This window comes from Arvicanthis niloticus, chromosome 11 (genome assembly GCF_011762505.2).
Source record: "Arvicanthis niloticus isolate mArvNil1 chromosome 11, mArvNil1.pat.X, whole genome shotgun sequence".
Classification (NCBI taxonomy): Eukaryota; Metazoa; Chordata; class Mammalia; order Rodentia; family Muridae; genus Arvicanthis; species Arvicanthis niloticus.
The window spans coordinates 26,728,185-26,749,653 of NC_047668.1; the positions used below are offsets into that span (position 1 = coordinate 26,728,185).

Below are 21,469 nucleotides of genomic sequence, written 5' to 3' on the forward strand. Positions count from 1 at the left end.
CACACTGCAAAATAGAAGTACCCTTAGCCTTTTTTTTTCCTTCTTTTTACTGGCATGTGCTATGTATTAGCATTTCCTTTATCCGCTGTGAATTAAGTGCATGGCTCATTCAACATGGTAGCCTTTCTTATTTTGTTTTATTCATAAGCAAGAAAATATGAAAACCTCAGCATCTTTATTCTTTAAAATGATAATAGCACATAGAAGGCATGAAAATTTCATCTTTGTTACTCATGCATTTTAACATGTTAATTAACATAAAAATATTGTTTCCTATGGATAACTTTTCCTTTAGCAGTTTCTTATAAGTCTTCCTTTTATCTTTAGATCTGATTAAATACATCATGAGGAGATTATGAATTTAATTATCTCTGCTACATTCTCAAGAAACCTAAAATGAAAATAAATCCTATAATATCTAGTTATAGAATTTGAGAAAAAATTTTTGGAGCCTATTTTGATTTGTAAACATCCCTAGTAATTATTTTGCTAGTAAAAGAGAGATATAACACTGTTGGATTTGAGTGTCACATAAGAAAAAGGCTCTTTCTGTACAAGCCCAGAAAAGAAACAGGACTTCCCAAGTTTCCTTCACCTCCCATAACAAAGTCTTGTGTTCTTTGCCACACAAGGCTAACCTACTGTTTTGTATGAATTTCATAATTGTTTATAATAAATAAAATTCCTTTTTTTTCTTTTTGCTTACTGTGGCCTTGATCAGTCAAGAACGATCAAGCTGTCACAGTTTTATATAAAAGTCCAACCCTGCCACTTAAGCCATAGCTCCCTCAGAGTGCAGAATCCTACTATATTCTCAGTATATACGATAGACTCAGGCCCTGGGAAATATCTGCAGAATGTAGATGAACTCTTTGACATTACTCTACAGTCTGAAAGAGTGATAGGTTTGATGAAAGTAAGCATTATGGCAGCTTAAAAAGACAAAATACAAATGGAACTGTAAACTGCTATCATGTGTAGAATCCCTCCTTTACACAGTAATTATGCAAAGAACTGCAAGACAGCTCACATCATAAGAGTGTACAGAAAAGAATCCACATACATATTCTTAGTAACTGATAGTGTAGAATGGCTTTCAGGATGCTGAAGATTAAGTGAAGCAATGCATGCAATAATATAAAATACTTGGCTTGTGGAAGCAACAATAACAATTCAGCAGTAGGCTGTAGAAAGATGGCAAGCTGTAAAGACATCAAGATATATTTGGATCTAAGGTTAAAGGTGTGTCTGGGAAGCAGAATGACTGAATGTGTCTGAACGGGGAGCATCGTGAGGCAAACTAAGTGTAGATGGAGCTAAGGAACACTGGCTACAGAGTGTCATAAAAAGAAGATAGTAAAGTGGCTGTGTAGAAGGCCGTTTAACGTTTTAACACTGTCACATTCTGGGAAAGAGCAAACGTACTTGGAGCTACAGAAAGATGCTTATAGTTCCTGGGTGCCAGGCACATGCCAAGCCTTTCAGTAAGTCTCAGCACTGTGAGGTCATCCCGGTGGTGAGGAATGATGATGTTGCCCAGCCTCACAAAACCAATGCAAACTGGAGCTGTGGCTTTCAGCCCTGCCTTCCCAACACAGTCACTTGCTCAGCACCGCACATGCTTTGCACTGCTATTCCGGGCTTTGGGAATCACTGTCCTGGATGCTCACCGAGTTTGTTGGTGCTGCATAAGGAAAAGAGCCAGTCTAGGATTAGAGATTGGAAATTCAGAAGTTCACAAATAATCCAGCCAAAGGGAATCATGTCCAGAGCAGTAATACAAAGTAGGAGAGACAGGCCAGGCAGCAGGAAAACAGGTTGAATTTGTAATCACCCGGTTTCCTGCTCCATCGTGTAGAAGCTCCAGGTTAGTGTGTCTGGTCCTCCTTGAAGAGTTGGCAACAATTACAAGATATGTCTTGTATATAGAGAGCTATGTCAATCAATAGCATGTATTTCCAGTACTAAAGCAGTCAAATGAGACAACATTCAGCAAAATAACATGCTATTTTTTTCTGGAAAATTAATCGAATTTTTAAAAAAAATAATAAATAATGCCAAAACAATAAAATCAAGCGATGTTTTCATCATACACTGGCACTCTCAGTAGCATTTGTGCCCTTGGTCCATAAGAACTGAGAGCTCTATAGACCAACTCTGAGATACTGACCCTCGGATAGTCCCCCACTCTACCAGTGTGCTTGTGCTTTCCCTTATCTTACTATCATTCACATTTTATCAACTCATTCCCCTTTATTAATCAAAGTTTCAGTATAGTTTCTGGAAAACGTATTATAAGCCAACCAATTGGTATTGCAGTATGGGCCTGGAGTCTGGCCTATGCAGGCTCCATGAGAAGAAGCACAGAAGTCACCATGTGGAGTTTGTGCTTCTGACTGCTTGCGTGTGCATTGTACTTAGCTGGAAACACCAAGGAAAGCATTGAGTTCACATGTCATGTTGCAGTTTGCTCTTAGTTCAGAGTAACTCTGTTTGTGTTAGTTTATTATATATATATATTTTTAATGTGTTGTTCCTTTTGTTTTTAAAGATGGGCTGTGTAACCACAGCCTAGTGTCAAACGTCAACTCTCTTACATTTGTTACCTGAGTGATAACCATGGTTCAATGTTAACTTCTGGTTTCTTTCCTGAAAAGCACTGATCCTGACCTGAAATGAAATGTCCTTCTATGGTTCTTGCCAGGCTGCTAAACTCATGCTGGTGTTTTCCCTGTTTGAGTATGAAAATATGAGTAGCTGCAGGCTCATAGGCTCTACATAGAGTTAAAGCCAAGGCAGTAGATTTAAGGTTAGAACAATGTATCTTTTTGTACTTTCGGTGAAACCTTTCCCCACTCTGGTTTCTTGTCGTTTGTAAGGTTTTCAAGTTCCCAGAATTCTTGGCAAACGAATTTGAGTCCCATTTCATACTTCTTTTGAAATTATTTTATCAGTGTTCTGAAAGAATTAGAGTCAGAAAAGGATCTGGAGGAACTGGGTAGCTTACACATCTCCCTTAGCTTCCTGTAAACGGCTTCCCCCATCTTTGTTCATCTCTCTCCCTCCCCCTTCCCCTCTTCCTCTCCACATCTCCCCCTCCCTCTCTCATCTGTCTGGGTTGGTGTCCTACAGCAGTTATTTCACCTCCTTTGTTTCAAATAGTTAAAGATTTTCCAAGATCTCACCCCCCCATTCAGTGTGTACACCTTCATGGTGCTGATGGAAAGCGAGCAGGGCAAATAACCATCCCCTCCTCCTGGCTCATTTCTGAACCTGGGCCTAAATTTCCCTGTACCAAACGCTGCTGTGTTGATTTGTCAGCAGAGTCTTGTTTAATATGCCTAAAAATGGAGCTTCCTTTCCCTGAACTAGAGCTTACTGTTCGTTCGCCTGCTCTCCTTTTCTGACACAGTAAAACCACCATTCTTCTGGTTCCCAGTTTGGAAATTTCTAGAATCATTGTAACTCATTCATTCTCTTCAGTACCATACTTATCTGCCAGGTCCCATGAGTTGCAGGTAAATTCCATTTCCTTCCTTAAGGCCCTTGCACTTCTTTGCCTTGTTTGTAGACCCTCTTCTATGCCAGTCAGGATCGTTTCCAGACATGTTAGTAAAAATAAACACTTTACTTTCTTCTTTGATCTCTAGTATCAAATACGTATTCGGAAGCTCTGGGGCTCAGGCTGAATTTCCAGTGCCCCTTTTCAGCTGCCATATCTAGAAGTTTTAACTAATGCATGCTTCTTCTATGCCAGGCATTCTAGCTGCTGGGGTAGCAGAGGAGGAAACCAGCAGCAGCCCTGCCCATGTCGGGCTGTTGCTCAGGCGAAAGTCTAACTGGTCTCACTTTTACTTGGGACTGTTAAGATCCTTTCAGGACTCTAGCTCACCAACCAGCCCCACCTTGCTTCCTTAAATATGAATCCTGAATGGCGTTATTTGAATGCATACTGTGATAGTTTGAATATGTATGGCCCACAGAGTGGCTCTATTAGGAGGTATGACCTTGTTGGAGGAAGTGTGTCACTGTAGGGGTGGGCTTTGAAACCCTCTTTCTAGCTGCCTGGAAGCCAGTCTTCTGTTTGTCTTTGGAACAAGATGTAGAACTCTGAGCTCCTCCAGCACCATGTCTGCCTGGATCCCACCATGATGATAACAGACTGAACCTCTGAACTTGTAAGCCAGACCCAATTAAATGTTTGCCTTTATAAGAATTGCCTGGGTCATAGCATCTCTTCACAGCAATGGAAATGATAACTAAGACATAACTTTCTGAATATTTTTCCTGTCCATCTGTCAGAATTGACAACCTCTTCTAAGTTTTAATAACAAGCTCTTTTATTTACCTTTTCAATTACACTTAATTCTTTGAAAGTCTACTTTCTTGTGGCCAGGCGTGGTGGCACATGCCTTTAATCCCAGCATTTGGGAGGCAGAAGCAGGTAGATCTCTGAGTTCTAGGCCTGCCTGGTCTACAAGAGTGAGTTTGAGGATAGCCAGGACTACACAGAGAAAGCCTGCCTTAAAAACAAACAAACAAAAACTAACATCTCCCTTCCTTGATGGCTCAGGAGATTCTGAAGGGTTAGGACTGTCAGTCACTTCTGTAAGCCAGAAGGTGTTGACTTACTAGTTCTATAAAGCCATTCCATCAAATGTACCTGAATTCAAAAAGACATAGAAAAGGGCTAAAGCAGACTTGCCTAATCACTGGATCATACTTTTTCCCTTAAAGGTAAAAAAACAACCCTTCTATCTATTATCCTACAAGAGAAAATATGTGGCATGCATAAGCTCCCAGTGAAGGACATAGCTTCACTACATCAGGAAGAAGGGAGTGTCCACAAACTACAGAGAAGAATTTTCTTTATACCTTTGGTTGTGAACCTTGACTTTAACAGCTGAGCCATCTCTCCAGCCCAGGAAAAGGTTTTTCTAGTCGCTATTATAAATGACAGCTTGTGACAATGTTTATGACAACTATAAATAATTTATGAAATTTTTAACCTGCATAGCAATTTGATCCTCTGGAGAGAAAGTGTGTTTTGTTTTTAATTCTGTTTCCCATCTCTCACCTCACTCCAGAATAGAGCAACAAAGTGAAGTTACGTGTCTCCCACCAATATTTTTCTTCCCAGGCCAGGTTTCTTTATGAATTTTGAAGATATGTAATAGAAGATAATATTACTGTATATCAATCACCTTAAAGTAAAATATAAATACATTTCTGTAGCTTTCTTACATGATGCCTGGCTTTGTAGTACATTGTAAGTTTTAGTACTGCATTTGGAATAACTGGTCTCTAAATATTGATAAGGTGGCATTACCTGCTTACTAGAAGATGGTTATTAATAGTTCAGCAGAGATTGAGTTAACTAACATGAATGGCATTGGGTGATTTTAAGCTTTTATTTATTTATGAGCTCATTGGTAGACAAATGTAGCCAGAGCCTGAAAAATACTCATCTGCATCCTAAAGTTTACCATTTTGAACTTGTTCTTTGATGCATAAAATTTAGAAGTCATTTGCATATGTACTCTCGCTGTATGGACTCAGGAAGGCAGTATTATTGTTGCTAATCTGGTGGACAGAGAAGGTCAGAGGTGTTAGGGGATGTGTGTAGTCATGGTTCTTAGTGAACCAATAAGAAGGGAAGCAACTTGAGTCATTTTCTAAACCTAAGCATCACACACTTTGCAACTGATCCAGGATCTATGGGTCCACTCCTAAAGTTTGCTCTCATACTTAAATTGCCAAAAAAAAAAAAAAAAAAAAAAAAAGACATAAATACAAAGAAATTAAAAAAAAAAATGTGTTTTCATTGGGAATTTTTAAAAGAAAATCTGATTTATTATTTTCTTGGGTCAGCAGTAGTAGGAATTCCCTTGGACCTAAACTTCTTATATTTTCTTTTAAAATTTGACTGTTTTCAGAGCCTCTCTATCCAATAGAGAAACATGAGGCTGTGGCTGACCCAGCAGTTGCCCAGCGATTCCCATCTCAGGCAGATAACACTATCATGAGCCAGGTCATGCTGATAATTTCCTGGAATATGTGGTCAAAATGATGGATATTTGATGGACTGTCAAAGCTACCTATTCAGTTTTTAAATTCCCTCTCTTCTTAGCTATGCTAGATTTTTTTATATGTTTATTAAAGCCCGGATAGTAGCTTTTTAACTTTATCATATCTTTAACTCTTCTAGTTTTATATTATCCTATACATCTACCTTTTTATGGTGATAACATGTTTCTTGTAGGTGGTTAATGTTTTTTCTATTTTACTTCTTTGTTTGGCAGGCAGGGGTAAGACATCTTACTATAGACTGCACTGAGCTCACAAGTCCCCCTCACTTGCCTGTCTTGTACTGGGATTATAGACATGCATCACGCCTGGATCTAGTCTATTTTTTTAAGATATTCTGCCTGTTGTCCCTTCCTCACTCTTCAGAAGCAGCCTGATAGCCTCGCCATCTTTTGTAGTAAGCAGATGGTTATTGACTCTATCACTGCAGCTTCGAAAAGGGTGGGAGGAACTGATGCCTTTTAAGAAGGTGAAATATTAGTCAGATCGAATCTCGTGGATTTGGGGGAGTAAAACATATAGTTACGTTTCCCTTCAGAGGATGTGGGCATATCTCAGTGGTACACTGCTTGCCTGGCATGTGTGAAAGTGTAGAGGCTTACTCCCCAGCCCTGATTTGGGGGAGGGAGGGAAAGAAGAAGGGAATTGCTCTACATTCTTTGTCTTTCTTTACTTGCTGACATGAATGGTCTTGTTTATTGAGATGCTTTGATATTGTGACAAAGGTGATTTTCTACTTCTGTCCTAAAATGCTGAGAAAGGCAAATTTTATTATTTTTTAGGAAAGCATATGATGCCATTGGTAATCTTTGTTTGATAGTCATTCCCATCTCAGCTGTGCTTTAGGTATATTAAATACCTTTTATGAGAAATGTTGTTCAAATCATCAAATTCTTTCAGATCATCCTTTCCTAGTACCATTTAGCACCCTTGACACTTGAAAGGAATTCTAGAACACTTAGGTAAGTTACAGGTAAGCGCCACTCCAAGAGCACCTGCTGCCTTGTTCCAGCACACAACCGATTCATGGTCCATCCACCTTTAAACCTAAATTAGTGAAATTTACTGCGCATTTCTGATCCCTGCACACTGATATTGCACATAAGGACTGTGATAAGAAAAGATAAATTTTGGCTAATGAGATGCTCAGAAATGGCAGAAAGAACAGAAGGAGCTGATGTTAGCCTACCTTGGTTTGAGGCCATTGGAAGCCAATGTCAATAGTCTATATAATGTTCACTTATTCAGATCCTAAAATCCAAACAGTTAAAATGCAGATTCCCTGGGGATCTCAGAGCATCTGGTACTTGCCTCTCATGCTCTCTCACCAAGTTGCACCCAGTCTGTTTGCCTGATGTACTCCAGCCATCCTGGGCATCTCTGCTGCTCACATACTCCAGGCTCTTCCAAACTCTTTGAACTTACTGTTTGTCCCACTTGCTGTACTGTTGTCCAGAATTGCATGGCTTCTCTGAAGAGGAAGGTTTCAGAGAAAATGGTATCCAAGACAAGTGTCTAAAACTGCCCTGCAGTGAGACATGCATAAGTGCTTCAGGAAGACAAAGGTGTAGACTGGTTCTGGCAGTTCACTGAAATGATTTAGGAAGAAGAGGCCTTCAACAAAGTATTAACTTCCCCCACACACACACTTCCCTTCTCCCTCTTGCTCCAGCCCTGCTTGCTTTGCCCCCACTCACTCCTTTTTTTGTTCTTGATATTTTTAAGATGTATTTGCTTTTATTTTATGTATGTGAGTGTTGCTCGTCATGTATTCATGTGTACCGCATGCATGTATGATGCTCATGAAGACCATCGGATGGCATTGCATCCCTGGAACTGGAGTTACAGACAGTTGTGAGCTTCCATGTGAGTGCTAGGAACCCACTTTTCTCTTGTAGCTCTTTTGTAGTCCTGATATAAACACAAAGAAAATGCTCCCTGGACCTTTTCGGATGCATGGACATACTAGAGGAGGCTGTACACTCTACCCACCCCTCCCCGCCACCCTCTTACACTCAGCCATCAGCCATGCAGGGGACAGACCAATTTTCTACCTTTGAAAAGAAAAGGCCTTCATCTAGAAGTATTTTAAAGACATAATTTTTAAATCATAGAATTATTTAAAACAAATAATATGTATAATTTTCTGGAACACTCTGAGAAGAGTTTATAACCAAAGTTGTTGGTCAAACTACAGATTAGTTCTTTCCAGCCTGTTTTGTATGTGGCTCCTGTGCCAAAAAACATTATTGTGCATTCCAGTACCTTTTAGAGGGAGAGCTAGGGAACAGCAGACCCTCTGTAGTCTTCTCCTTCTACCCTGCCAGAGCAGGAGCAGACCCGAGTTCTGTAGTAGTTTTGTCTTTCTCCCAGTAGCTTAGAGTTTCTGCTTTCGATGCCAGAGAATGGTATCAGGAAGCCAGCTAGATCGGGGACGTTTCACTAGCAGAAGGCTTTTCTTTCCACACCTCCAGTACTTAGAGGGAAATGTTGAAAACGTAGACAAACATGTGGAAGAGTGGCACTACTGTGTCTAGGAGTCCCACCTGGTAATGTCCATGGATATTCAGGACAGTTGCAAGCCTTAGGAGACTGTGAGGTCACCTTGTTCTGTTCCAGGTTTCCACAAAGAACCATTTCTTCTTTTTACAATGGTGCTTAAGTTCCAGCAGATGCCACAGAAGAGGGTTTGCCGTTTGATGCCCCTGGGAGCACTTGTGTAAACACTGCCTTCTGTAGAAGTCTTGGGTGGCTCCAACAGCCAGTATTAGATTAGACGTTTACACCTAAGTACTATAAGAATACCTCAATGTTTGAGGAGCATATATAGTATACAAATATATTGTTAATCTGTTAAGTACTGTCTTACTTTCTACACAGCCTGTATACTGTAACTAAATTTGATACTTATATTTTCATATGAAAATTAGTTATGGAAGTTTTGAGTAGATATTACTTTAATCACTTTTTGAACTAAGAAACTTTTATAAAGGAGATATATATATATATATATATATATATTCCTTTTTTTCCTAGCCTGTTTCTTCCTCGTTACTGTATTTGTTCATGATTGGTGCATAGAACTGAGTAAAATGACAAAGTTCTGAATTTCATTAAGATGTATATATTTAATGTGGCACCTTATAGCACTTTGAAATACCTCACATTTATGAAAATAAATAGCAGTCGGGCAGTGATGGCGCATGTCTTTAATCCCAGCAATTCGGGGGGGGGGGGGGGGCAGAGGCAGGCAGATTTCTGAGTTGGAGGCCAGCCTGGTCTACAGAGTGAGTTCCAGGACAGCCAAGGCTATACAGAAAAGCCCTGCCTCAAGAACAAGAAAAGAAAAAGGAAGGAAGGAAGGAAGGAAGGAAGGAAGGAAGGAAGGAAGGAAGGAAGGAAGAAAGGAAGAAGAGAAAATAGCAATTAAGCTTTAAAAGAAAAAAAACAAGAGTTTATTACAGTTTCCACCATATCCTTTTACTCCCATGTATGGCCAAAGAAGAAGTGGTCCCTGGTTCTTGTCTTTTAGGGACAGACTCATCTATCACCTTTGCAATTCAGTGTGTCTGCTTGGTTATGGAGTCTGCTTCTTGGACTCAAAACAAGTCAGATCATTTTGGTTTTGTTGGGTTGGGTTGGGTTGGGTTGGGTTGGGTTGGGTTGGGTTGGGTTGGGTTGGGTTAGGTAGTTTTTTCATTTATGGTGGGTTGGGTTTTTTGTTTGTTTGTTTTGTTTTGTTTTTGTTTTTGGTTTTGGTTTTGGTTTTGGTTTTTTCTGATTTGAAGAGACTCTCTCCAGGCTTCCCTCATCCTAGCAGAAATAAGACAAGTGCTCACCCTGACTGATTGATGAAGCACTGCCCACCCTACTTCAGAGCTCTTACTGTCCCCTGAGAGGTGTTATCCTCCTGGTACATCTATCTGTATGTGTAATTACTGTATGTGTGTGACTAATAAATCTTCCTTGAGGATTGGTCAGAGTATAATGATTGATTAGATCACTGACCACACCCAAGTGTCATGTGGCTCAGACGCCCAACCCAATAATCACACAGTTGGTTGTTCTGGCTTAGCCAACCGGCCATCATCCTGAGTCATCTGGTTAGCATACTAACTAATCAACTGTGATCAGAGGGCCCACTGAGTAAAAGAGTCACTCAGCCAGGGGAAATTCAAAGTGTTTATAAATTACCTCCAAGAACAGAGGACAAGAAACAATCAAAATCTCTGTTTCCCTTTTCTAAGAAAGCTGAGAACCAAATGTGGGGTATATGTTCTTTTTATTTTTATTTCCGATGTATGTGCCCACTCACCTACTTTTCTTATTCTTTTATCTCAAACCTATGCTTTTGGGTCTTATGCCAGCCCAAAACACTAAAGATGAAGGCATTAAAGAACCGAACACCTTGTAGGTGATCCCTGGTTCTAGGAATGGAAAGCAAAAGGAAGAGAAGGTCCTGCTATCTCCCTGTGGGGGCCATGGGCCACTGCCATAATTGTGCTAGGAAGGTGGTCTGTGCTAGAGAATCAGCCTAGGGTTCTCTGATCAAGACAAGCTAGCAGATTTTTCTGTGCTGTCCACCTCATTTTGATTTTGTTTTGTTAATACAGCCATTTTCTGTAGAGTCTTCATTTAAAACATCAGGGTTCTTTTTTGTTTCCTTCTGCTAAAATGGTTTCTAAATGCTCCTTCCCTACACTGACTGATTTTTTTTCTTACAATCTCTACCCTAACTCCCATTCTCCTTTTCTGCCTCTGTGTCAATCCCCTGTGACTCTGCACCTGCAGCTTTATTAAAGTTCCCTATGTTTCCAGCTTATGAATAAAGATGAAAGACCATGCATTGGCCCCTCTGCCACGCTGCACCTCTGAGACAAACATCCAGCTTGTTACTATGACTCACTGCCCAATGCATGAGCTGATCTTGTATTCTTACCACTATGCTTCCTATCCAAGCCAATTTTATAATGAAAATTTTATCTCATTATACCAACTGCTTTGAGAAATTCAAATATATAACATCTGTGACATTCACTTTATCTCTCCACTCTGCCAGCCCACAAATAAAGCCTAATATATAGCCCAGCATGAAATGTCTTAGAAAAATAAAACTGCAAAACTAATGAGCTTTGATTTGCACTTGTGTTTGATACTCACTGTGGATTGACTCCTGATGTTATCTCTTTGTTCATAAAAGACTCTAAACATATGCCACAACTAATTATATCAGCTGCTAAGATGTATAAAGAGGACAAAGAAAGAGAAGTAAGGGGGAAGAAAAATATACATTTCCTGATAGCCCATAGCCCAAACTCTTTGTCCACCATGGCACCTGGTCAGCAGGTGGTGGCATGTTTGTTATGAAAGACAGATGTGTAGAAATCAAAGCTTAGCTTGGGTTTTGGTTGTTTCGTGGCTTAGTTTTTGGTCCTAGTGGGGCTTGGTGTGATTTGTTGTTGTTACTGTTGTTTTGCATTCACAGTAAACGGCCATGAGACTAGAGCGTCGGGGCAGGGTGTCCACCTTGGCTCTTCCTCACTAAAGGATGTGAGAAAGCTGAGGCCATCTCCTCCACTCAACAGATATTGTGTCCCTCTATCTAGATGCACACTGGGTCTACACGAATGAATAAAAACAGTCCTCCCCTTCATGAGCCTATCTGGTCAAGAAATTTTGAGATATTTAAAATGGTAAGGCTTTCCTGGCAGGCATCCATTTCCTTTCGAATAGTGTCATTGACCTCAGAAAATTATTCCCTTTCTGGGTAACAGAAGCGAGTCCTGGCGATTGAATTACTCTGTGGTTTCAAAATTAGAGGCAGGGCATCTAACAACATAATGAAATGCATGGACCTAGGATGGTCTAGACTAGCTATGAGAAATATTCAGATAAATCACTGGTATAATAGAAGAAGTCTATCTATTACCTAAGTGCTGTTTGAAGTTTCTTTATTTTCTGAGGAGTAATAATGATAGTTTTGTGGTTGTGTTTAGGATAACGTCCTTACAGAAGGCACTCTGAATTATATACAAAGGAAGTGCCTTGATGCCTGAAAGTTATTCTTAAATAATTCAGCCAGAAAATATAATGCATAAGAATGCTAGAGTTGTGTGCAGAGTTGGGGAAGGGTGGATGGCAAATGTTGATAGCTAACAGACATTAAATACAGGAATTTCATACTATTGTTTCAACTTCTTTTTATTTTATTTTATTTTATTTTATTTTATTTTATTTACATTTAAGATGCCATCCCCTTTCCTCCTTTCCCCTCCCTAGAAAACCCCTGTCCCATGCCCCCCTTTCCTTTTTGCTTTTATACTATTTTTTTAAATGTTAATCAAAGGATTTATAAGTTTGGTAATGCTCAATCAGAAGCGTAACCCAATACCCAACCTAGATATAAAAACTATCTTTGACTGGTGGAGACATGTGAACATCTGCCTCCATGCCCCCTCTCTCTTTCTCTGTCTCATCACCTAGCTTCTCCTCTCCTTCATCTTCTCTCCTTACTCCATCTCTTCCTCTCAGTACTCCTTCCCACTTAGCTCCTCCTACATATCGCTCTTCCTGTTAAAGTAAAACTTTTCTCTCAAAATACAATTAGAGCATACTTATTCCTAAATGTACCATTGAGGTACAAGATAGTCCTAATACCCAGTCCAACATTTTGTTGACTAACCAGATCCTAACTAAAACACTTACTAAACACTTACTTTTGATCCTGGCTTTTTTTTTTTTTTTTTTTTTTTTTTTTTTTTTTTTTTTTTTTTTTTGGCTTTAGAATGAATGTCAGCTGATAACCGTCTACTCAGATCTTTTCTCTCAAAGTAAATAGCCAGGATTGGCTATGAGACTATAGGTCTTCAACCCCGTCAGAAATCCAGAATGACTGAGTTAACTGAAGTTATGGGAAGCACTAAACATAGCTTCTAAAACCTAGCCAATTTATAGAGACCGCTGAACACCTGAAAAGCCCCTATACTACAGAACGTTGGAGCATCAAATCTTCAGCCTTCTGGCCCAGAGTCATCTGACAGACCTTAGTGATGCAGGATTATTAAGGGCTGATTACTCTGTCTAGGCAGATATAATCAGTCGACTATTCTGCATGTGTGTCCTTTTCTGGACAGTAATTTGTCTGTAGATGGAAAGAGGCAATTCTTGCCTAGTGGCTGTCACCACACAACTGGAGTAACTCCAAGGATGCTCAATTTCTTCTTAGAATCCATGACAGGAAGCTGTCAGGAGCAGACAGGTCTCTAATCAGAATGGACATTAATATATATTGCAGCATCAATTCTATGGACTTCTGGATAGTTGGTTTTGAAAAACCAACTATCCGTGTAAGGTAACCTGGACTGTTGTCTGTTCACTCCTCTCAGCTATTTCTAGATAAAATATGGGAAACCTCCTAACAATAAACTCAAAGCCATGAATTTTCTATAGTCCCTTAACTCATAGGTTAACCGTGTCAAATTAGTTAAAAAAGTTAAAGAAGGACTGGGTCTAGGCCTTGTATTCTTAAATGTGTTATACAGACACAATGCCCATGAGAGTATCAATATTCATCTCACTTTTATATTAATAAGAAGCTCGTTCCAATGAAAACCTTAAATTTGAAATCAAAGTAAATTTTGCAATATTTAAGAAATTATAACTTCATCTTGATAATAATTATACAGATTTCTACCAATAGGTTATGGCTATGCAATAAGTCCTAGCTAATCCTCCCTGTTCCAACAAAACCATTACTTTTCCCTAGAAAGACAGACCATTATTAACCACATTAGACCCCAAGCCCAGGGAATAGGGGCGCTGACTCTTCTTTAACTTCTTCAAGCTGATTAAGAGCATTGAGATATTAGAAGAAGGGTTGAGGGGAAGAGTAAGTTGATAAGCCTCTGATGCTGTGTCTTCACTGAATCCAGATGGAATTCCAGGACATCGGAGGTTTGGGCAGGTCTGCTCAGTATGCTTGATGAGTAGATACACCAAGGCTGTGTATTCTGCAATATACAATTCTCAGAACAAGTTTTAGTATCAAGAAAAAAAAATTTTCCCCCTAGGGGGCTGACATTTTTTTAAAGATGTTGGTTCTAACAACTTTTCTTTTTTATTCCCTTTTTAAAATTGATTGTAATATTTACATTTCAGATTTTATCCCCTTACCCCACTTCCTCCCACCACCCAGAAACCTCCTATCCCATCCCCCTCCTCATGCTTCTATGAGGCAGTGACCGCACCTACCCCCCCCACTACCCTCTCCCCACCCTCACATTCCCCCCACTCTGTGTTTATTTTTTTATGGGACCAAGAAATTGCTCTCCCACCTATGCCCGACAAGGCCATCCTCCCCTACATATACCTCTGGAGTCTTGGGTCCTATGTGTTCACAGGCTGGTGGTTTAGACCCTGGGGGGCTCTGGTTGTTTGGTGTTGTTTGCTTTCCTCCTGGGGTCACAAACCCTTTCTGCTCCTTCAGTCCTCTCTCTAAGTTCTCCATTGGGAAACCCCTGATCATATCAGTGGTTAACTGTGAACATCGTCCTCTGAGTGTGTTAGTCTTTGGCAGACCTCTAAGGAGACAGCTATATCATGTTCCTCACATTATGCACTTCCAGCCATACACAACAGTGTTTAGCTTAGGTTGCTGTACATGGGATGAATACCCAGGTGGAATGGTCTCCTGATGGCCCCTCCTTCAGTTTCTGTCCCATGTTTTGTTTCCATATTTGCTCCCTTGAGCATTTTTGTTACTCGTTCTAAGTAGAACTGAGGCATCCCCTCTTGGTCTTTCTTCTTCATGAGCTTCATGTGGTATGCCGGTTGAGTCTTCGCTAATCCAAGCTTTTGGGCTAACATCCGCTTAACAGTGAGTAAATACCCTTTGTGTTCTTTTGGGATTGGGTTAACTCACTCAAGATGATAATTTCTAGATCCATCCATTTACCTAAAAATTTCTCGAATTCATTATTTTTAATAGCTGAGTAATACTCCATTGTGTAGATGTACCACATTGTTTGTATCCATTCCTCTGTTGAGGGACATCTTGGTTCTTTCCAGCTTCTGGCTATTATAAATAGGGCTGCTATGAACATAGTGGAGCATATGTCCTGATTATATGTTGGAGCATCTTCTGGGTATATGCCCAGGAGTGCTATAGCTGGATCCTCAGGTAATGCTATGTCCAGTTTTCTGAGGAACCGCCAGACTGATTTCCAGAGTGGTTGTACCAGCTTGCAATCCCACCAACAATGGAGGAGTGTTCCTCTTTCTCCGCATCCTTGCCAGCATCTACTATCACCTGAGTTTTTGATCTTAGCCATTCTGATTGGTGTGAGGTGGTATCTCAGGGTTGTTTTGATTTGCATTTCCCTGATGACTAAGGATGTTGAGCATTTCTTAAGGTGCTTCTCAGCCATTCGAGTTTCCTCTGTTGAAAATTCTTTGTTTAGCTCTGTACCCCATTTTTAATAGGGTTATATGGTTGTCTGGATTATAATTTCTTGAGTTCATTGTATATCTTGGATATTAGCTCTCTATCGGATGTAGGATTGGTTAGGATCTTTTCCCAATCTGTTGGTTGCCGATTTGTCTTATTGACAATGTCCTTTGCCTTACAGAAGCTTTGCAATTTGATGAGGTCCCATTTGTCAATTCTTGATCTTAAAGCATAAGCCATTGGTGCTCTGTTCAGGAACTATTCCCCTGTGCCTAGGTATTCGAAGGTCTTTCCCACCTTCTCTTCTATTAGTTTCAGTGTATCTGGTTTTAAGTTAAGGTCTTTTATCCACTTGGATTTGAGCTTTGTACAAGGAGATATGAATAGATTGATTTGCATCCTTCTATATGTTGACCTCCAGTTGAACCAGCACCATTTGCTGAAAATGCTGTCCGTTTTCCACTGGATGGTTTTAGCTCCTTTGTCAAAGATCAAGTGACCTTTGTGTAAATGAGTATGTGGGCTCATTTCTGGATCTTCAGTTCTATTCCATTGATCTTCATGCCTGTCTCTGTACCAATACCATGCAGTTTTTATCACTATTGCCCTGTAGTTGAGGTCAGGGATGGTGATTCCCCCCAGAAGTTCTTTTGTTGTTGAGAATAGTTCTTGCTATCCTGGGTTTTTTGTTGTTCCAAATAAATTTGCTTTCTATCTCTATGAAGAATTGATTTGGAATTTTGATGGGGATTGCATTGAATCTATAGATTGCTTTTGGCAAGATGGCCATTTTTACTAAATTAATCCTGCCAATCCATGAGCATGGGAGATCTTTCCATCTTCTGAGATCTTCTTCGATTTCTTTCTTCAGAGACTTGAAGTTCTTGTCATACAGATCTTTCACTAGCTTGGTTAGATTCACTCCAAGATACTTTCTATTATTTGTAACTATTGTGAGGGGTGTCACTTCCATAATTTCTTTCTCAGCCTGTTTATCTTTTGAGTATAGGAAGGCTACTGATTTGTTTGAGTTGATTTTATATCCAGCCACTTTACTGAAGTTTTTTTTATCAGGTTTAGGAGTTCTCTGGTGGAAGTTTTAGGGTCACTTAAGTATACTATCATATCATCCGCAAATAGTGAGATTTTGACTTCTTCCTTTCCTATCTGTATCCCTTTGACTTCCTTTTGTTGTCTAATTGCTCTAGCTAGGACTTCCAGTACTATATTGAATAGGTAGGGTGAGAGTGGGCAGCCTTGTCTTGTCCCTGATCTTAGTGGGATTGATTCAAGTTTCTCTCCATTTAGTTTGATCTTGGCTACTGGCTTGCTGTATATTGCTTTTACTAGGTTTAGGTATGGACCTTGAATTCCTAATCTTTCCAAGACTTTTAACATGAAGGGATGTTGTATTTTGTCAAATGCTTTCTCAGCATCTAGTGAGATGATCATGTGGTTTTTTTCTTTGAGTTTATTTATGTAGTGGATTACATTGATGGATTTCCGAATATTGAACCATCCCTGCATTCCTGGGATAAAGCCTACTTGATCATGATGGATGATTGCTTTGATCTGTTGTTGGATTTGGTTTTCGAGAATTTTATTGAGTATTTTTGCATCGATATTCATAAGAGAGATTGGTCTGTAGTTCTCCTTCTTTGTTGGGTCTTTGTGAGGCTTAGGTATGAGCATAATTGTAGCTTCATAAAACGAATTGGATATTGTTCCTTCTGTTTCTATTCTGTGGAATAGTTTGAAGAGAATTGCTATTAGGTCTTCCTGGAAGGTCTGATAGAATTCTGCACTAAAACCATCTGGTCCCGGACTTTTTTTTTGGTGGGGAGGTTTTTAATGACTGCTTCTATTTCTTTAGGGGTTATGCGACTGTTTAGATGGTTTATCTGCTCCTCGTTTAACTTTGGTACCTAGTATCTATCTAGAAAATTGTCCATTTCATCCAGATTTTCCAATTTTGTTGAGTATAGGTCTTTGTAGTAGGATCTGATGATTTTATTTTTTTTAATTTCCTCTGTTTCTGTTGTTATGTCTCCCTTTTCAGTTCTGATTTTATTAATTTGAGTACTGTCTCTGCGTCCTTTGGTTAGTCTGGCTAAGGGTTTGTCTATCTTGTTGATTTTCTCAAAGAACTAGCTCCTGGTTTTGTTGATATTTTGTATAGGTCTTTTTGTTTCAACTTGGTTGATTTCAGCCCTGAGTTTATTTCCTGCCGTCTACTCCTCTTGGGTATATTAGCTTCTTTTTGTTCTAACTCTTTCAGGTGTGTTGTCAATTTATTAATGTACGTTCTTTCCATTTTCTTTTTGTGGGCACTTAGAGCTATGATTTTTCCTCTTAGTACTGCTTTCATGGAGTCCCACAAATTTTGATATGATGTGTCCTCATTTTCATTTAAATCTAAAAAGCCTTTAATTTCTTTCTTTATTTCTTCCTTGACCAAGTTATCATTTAGTAGACCATTGTTCAGTTTCTACGTGTATGTGGGCTTTCCGTTGTTTTTGTCCAAGTCAAAGACTTAGTCCAAGGTGGTCTGATAGGGTACAAGGTATTATTTCAATCTTTTTGTATCTGTTGAGGCCTGTTTTGTGACCAATTATAAGGTCTATTTTGGAGAAGGTATCATGAGGTGCTGAGAAAAAGGTATATTCTTTTGTTTCAGGATGGAATGTTCTATAGATGTCAGTTAAGTCCAATTGGTTCATAATTTCTGTTGGTTTCATTGTGTCTCGGTTTAGTTTCTGTTTCCATGATCTGTCCATAGCTGAGAGTGCGGTGTTGAAATCTCCCACTGTCATTGTGTGAGGTACAATGTATGCTTTAAGCTTTAGTAATGTTTCTTTTATGTATGTGGGTGCCCTTGCATTTGGAGCATAGATGTTCAGAATTGCAAGTTCCTCTTGGTACATTTTTCCTTTGATGAATATGAAGTGTCCTTCTTTATCTTTTTTGATTACTTTTGGTTAAAAAACGATTTTGTTTGATACTAGAATTGCTACTGCAGCTTGTTTCTTGGGGCCATTTGCTTGGAAGATTGTTTTCCAACCTTTTACTCTGAGGTAGTGTCTGTCTTTTTCACAAAGGTGCGTTTCCTGTATGCAGTAAAATGTTGGGTCCTGTTTATGTATCCAATCTGATAGTCTATGTCTTTTTATTGGAGAATTGAGTCCATTGAGATTAAGAGATATTAAGGAAAAATGAATGTTGTTTTCTGTTATTTTTGTTATTGGCGGTGGTGTTCTGTTGGTATAGCTACCTTCTTTTAGTGTTGCTGGAAGATTACTTTCTTGCTTTTTCTAGGTTGTAGTTTCCCTCCTTGTGTTGGAGTTTTCCAGCAATTATCCTTTGAAGGGCTGGATTTGTGGTAAGGTATTGTGTAAATTTGGATTTGTCATGGAATATTTTGGTTTCTCCATCAATATTGATTGAGAGTTTTGCTGGGTAAAGTAGTCTGCGCTGGCATTTGTGTTCTCTTAGGGCCTATATGATATCAGTCCAGGATCTTCTGGCTTTTATAGTCTCTGGTGAGAAGTCTGGTGTAATTCTTATAGGTCCACCTTTATATGTTACTTTACCTTTTTCCCTTACTGCTTTTAGTATTTTTTCTTTGTTTTGTATATTTGATGTTTTGATTATTATGTGACAAGAGGTATTTCTTTTCTGGTCTAGTCTATTTGGGGTTCTGTAGGCTTCTTGTATATTTAAGGACATCTCTTTCTTTAGGTTAGGGAAATTTTCCTCTATAATTTTGTTGAAGATATTTACTGGCCCTTTAAGTTGGGAGTCTTCACCCTCATCTATACCTATTATCCTTAGGTTTGGTCTTCTCATTGTGTCCTGGATTTCCTGGATGTTTTGGATTAGGAGCTTTTTGTATTTTGCATTTTCTTTGACAGTTGTGTCAATGTTTTCCATGGTATCTTCTGCACACGAGATTCTCTCTTCTATCTTTTGTATTCTGTTGGTGATGCTTGCATCTATGACCTCTGGTCTTTTTCTTAGGTTTTCTATCTCCAGAGTAGTCTTCTTTTGAGATTTCTTTATTGCTTCTACTTCCATTTTTAGATCCTGGACAGTTTTGTTTAATTCCTTCATCTGTTTGGTTGTGTTTTTCTTTTGTTGTGCATTTCTTTAAGGGCTTCTACCTGTTTACCTGTGGTCTCCTCAAATTCTTTGAGAGTGTTATTTATGACCTTCTTAAAGTCCTCTAACATCATCATGAGAAGTGATTTTAATTCTGGGTCATGCTTTTCTGGTGTGATGTGATATTCAGGACTTGTTATGGTGGGGGAACTGGGTTCTGGTGATGCCAAGTAACTTTGGGTTTTGTTGTTTACATTCTTATGCTTGCCTTTCGCCATTTGGTTAGCTGTAGTGCTACTCGAACTCACTGGTTCTGACTGGAGTCTGCCTTTCCAGTTATCTTGGTTGTATCAGAACTCCTCGGGGTAAGGATGACTCTATGATCCTGAGCTCCAGCTGCTCTGGGTTCAGTGGCTCCTCTAGGATATTTCAGGATATGGAGTCTCCACAGTGGTAGACCAGTTGGGTGTTTGCTGCTCTAAATGTAGTTGCTCCTCTAGGATGCTTCAGGATATGGTGTCCCCTGCTCTGCTGCTCTGTGAGCCATGTCCTCTCTAGGATGCCTGCAGCTCTAGGGTCCTTGACCTCTCTTGGGTGCCTCTGCAGCTCTGCGGTCTGTGCCTTCCCTAGGGTGCCTCCGGACTCAGTTTCCAGGGGGGGAGCAGATCAGCTGGAAGACTGCTCGAGCCACTGGTATCTGGGCCAGAGGAGGAAGGGGAGTGGTTCCCCTCAGGGACAGGGTCTGACTGCCAGGTGCCCTCTGGGGGGCTTTCTACTGCCAGTTGTGCTTCTAAGGGCTAGGGCTGTGGGCGGGTTCTCCTACCTTCTGCTCTGCTATCTGTGCCCTCCCTAGGGTGCCTCCGAACTCAGTTTCCAGAGGGGGGCAGATCGGCTGGGAGATTGTTAGAGCCACCCTTGTTTCAACTAATGTATTGAAAAGAATTATTGCATAATAAAAATTTAGAGACAAGAGAGTAACCAAGACCAAGTAGTCACAGAGTTAAGGGAAAGCTGCTTATAGTAAATAGATCCCTACTTAGTAATTTATGCAGCATGGCATATTCATGTCAGCAAAACCAATTTAAGAACAACTTTCTTCTTAATTTACTAACTTGATGGCAGTAGACAATCAAAACTACTATAAACAAAATAGCATTGTGATTTTAAATAGTTATATGTTTTATTTTATATATAGGTACTATCTGACCAAATTTGGTGTTACTATCTTAAGAAATATGGAAACTTTCTTTTTCAGTTTAGTATTCCCAAGAGTAAAGTCTTGTAGAGTAGATGCAGACAAATCTTAATACCATTATTGAGTTTTTTTGTTTTTTTTTCCCATGTGCTGGAATCAAATCCAGTGCCTCTGGGTATTAGGAAAGCATTCTACCAGTAAGCTACAGGCCCAATTCAATTTTTAAAAATTTAAAAAATAAAACAAATTTAACTAAAAAGATGAATAATATACAGTCGGTTTTTTGTACCAATAAATTCAGCTTCCTTGATGAATAGAATTAGTAATTATCACTCCATTTTCTTTCTTTATCTTGACTTTTATCTCCTGTTTGCTCAAAAAGCTGTCTTAGGGATTTTTGTTGTTGTTGTTGTTTTTTTTATTTTTTGAGACAGGGTTTCTCTGTATAGCCCTGGCTGTCCTGGAACTCACTCTGTAGACCAGGCTGGCCTCAAACTCAGAAATCCACCTGCCTCTGCCTCCCAAGTGCTGGGATTAAGGGCATGCGCCACCACTGCCTGGTGGGATGTATTTTTATACATTTAAGATGCATATATATTAAAATGTATGTTTAAAAATTAAAAACTTGTAATGTTAAGTACATA

At 39.5% G+C, this 21,469-nt stretch overlaps 1 protein-coding gene across 1 annotated transcript in view; it reads left to right on the forward strand.

The window, feature by feature from the left end:
• Znf277 (zinc finger protein 277) overlaps positions 1-21,469 on the forward strand; it is a 119,005-nt gene that overhangs the window by 69,878 nt on the left and 27,658 nt on the right. The gene's annotated exons all lie outside the window — the stretch shown is intronic.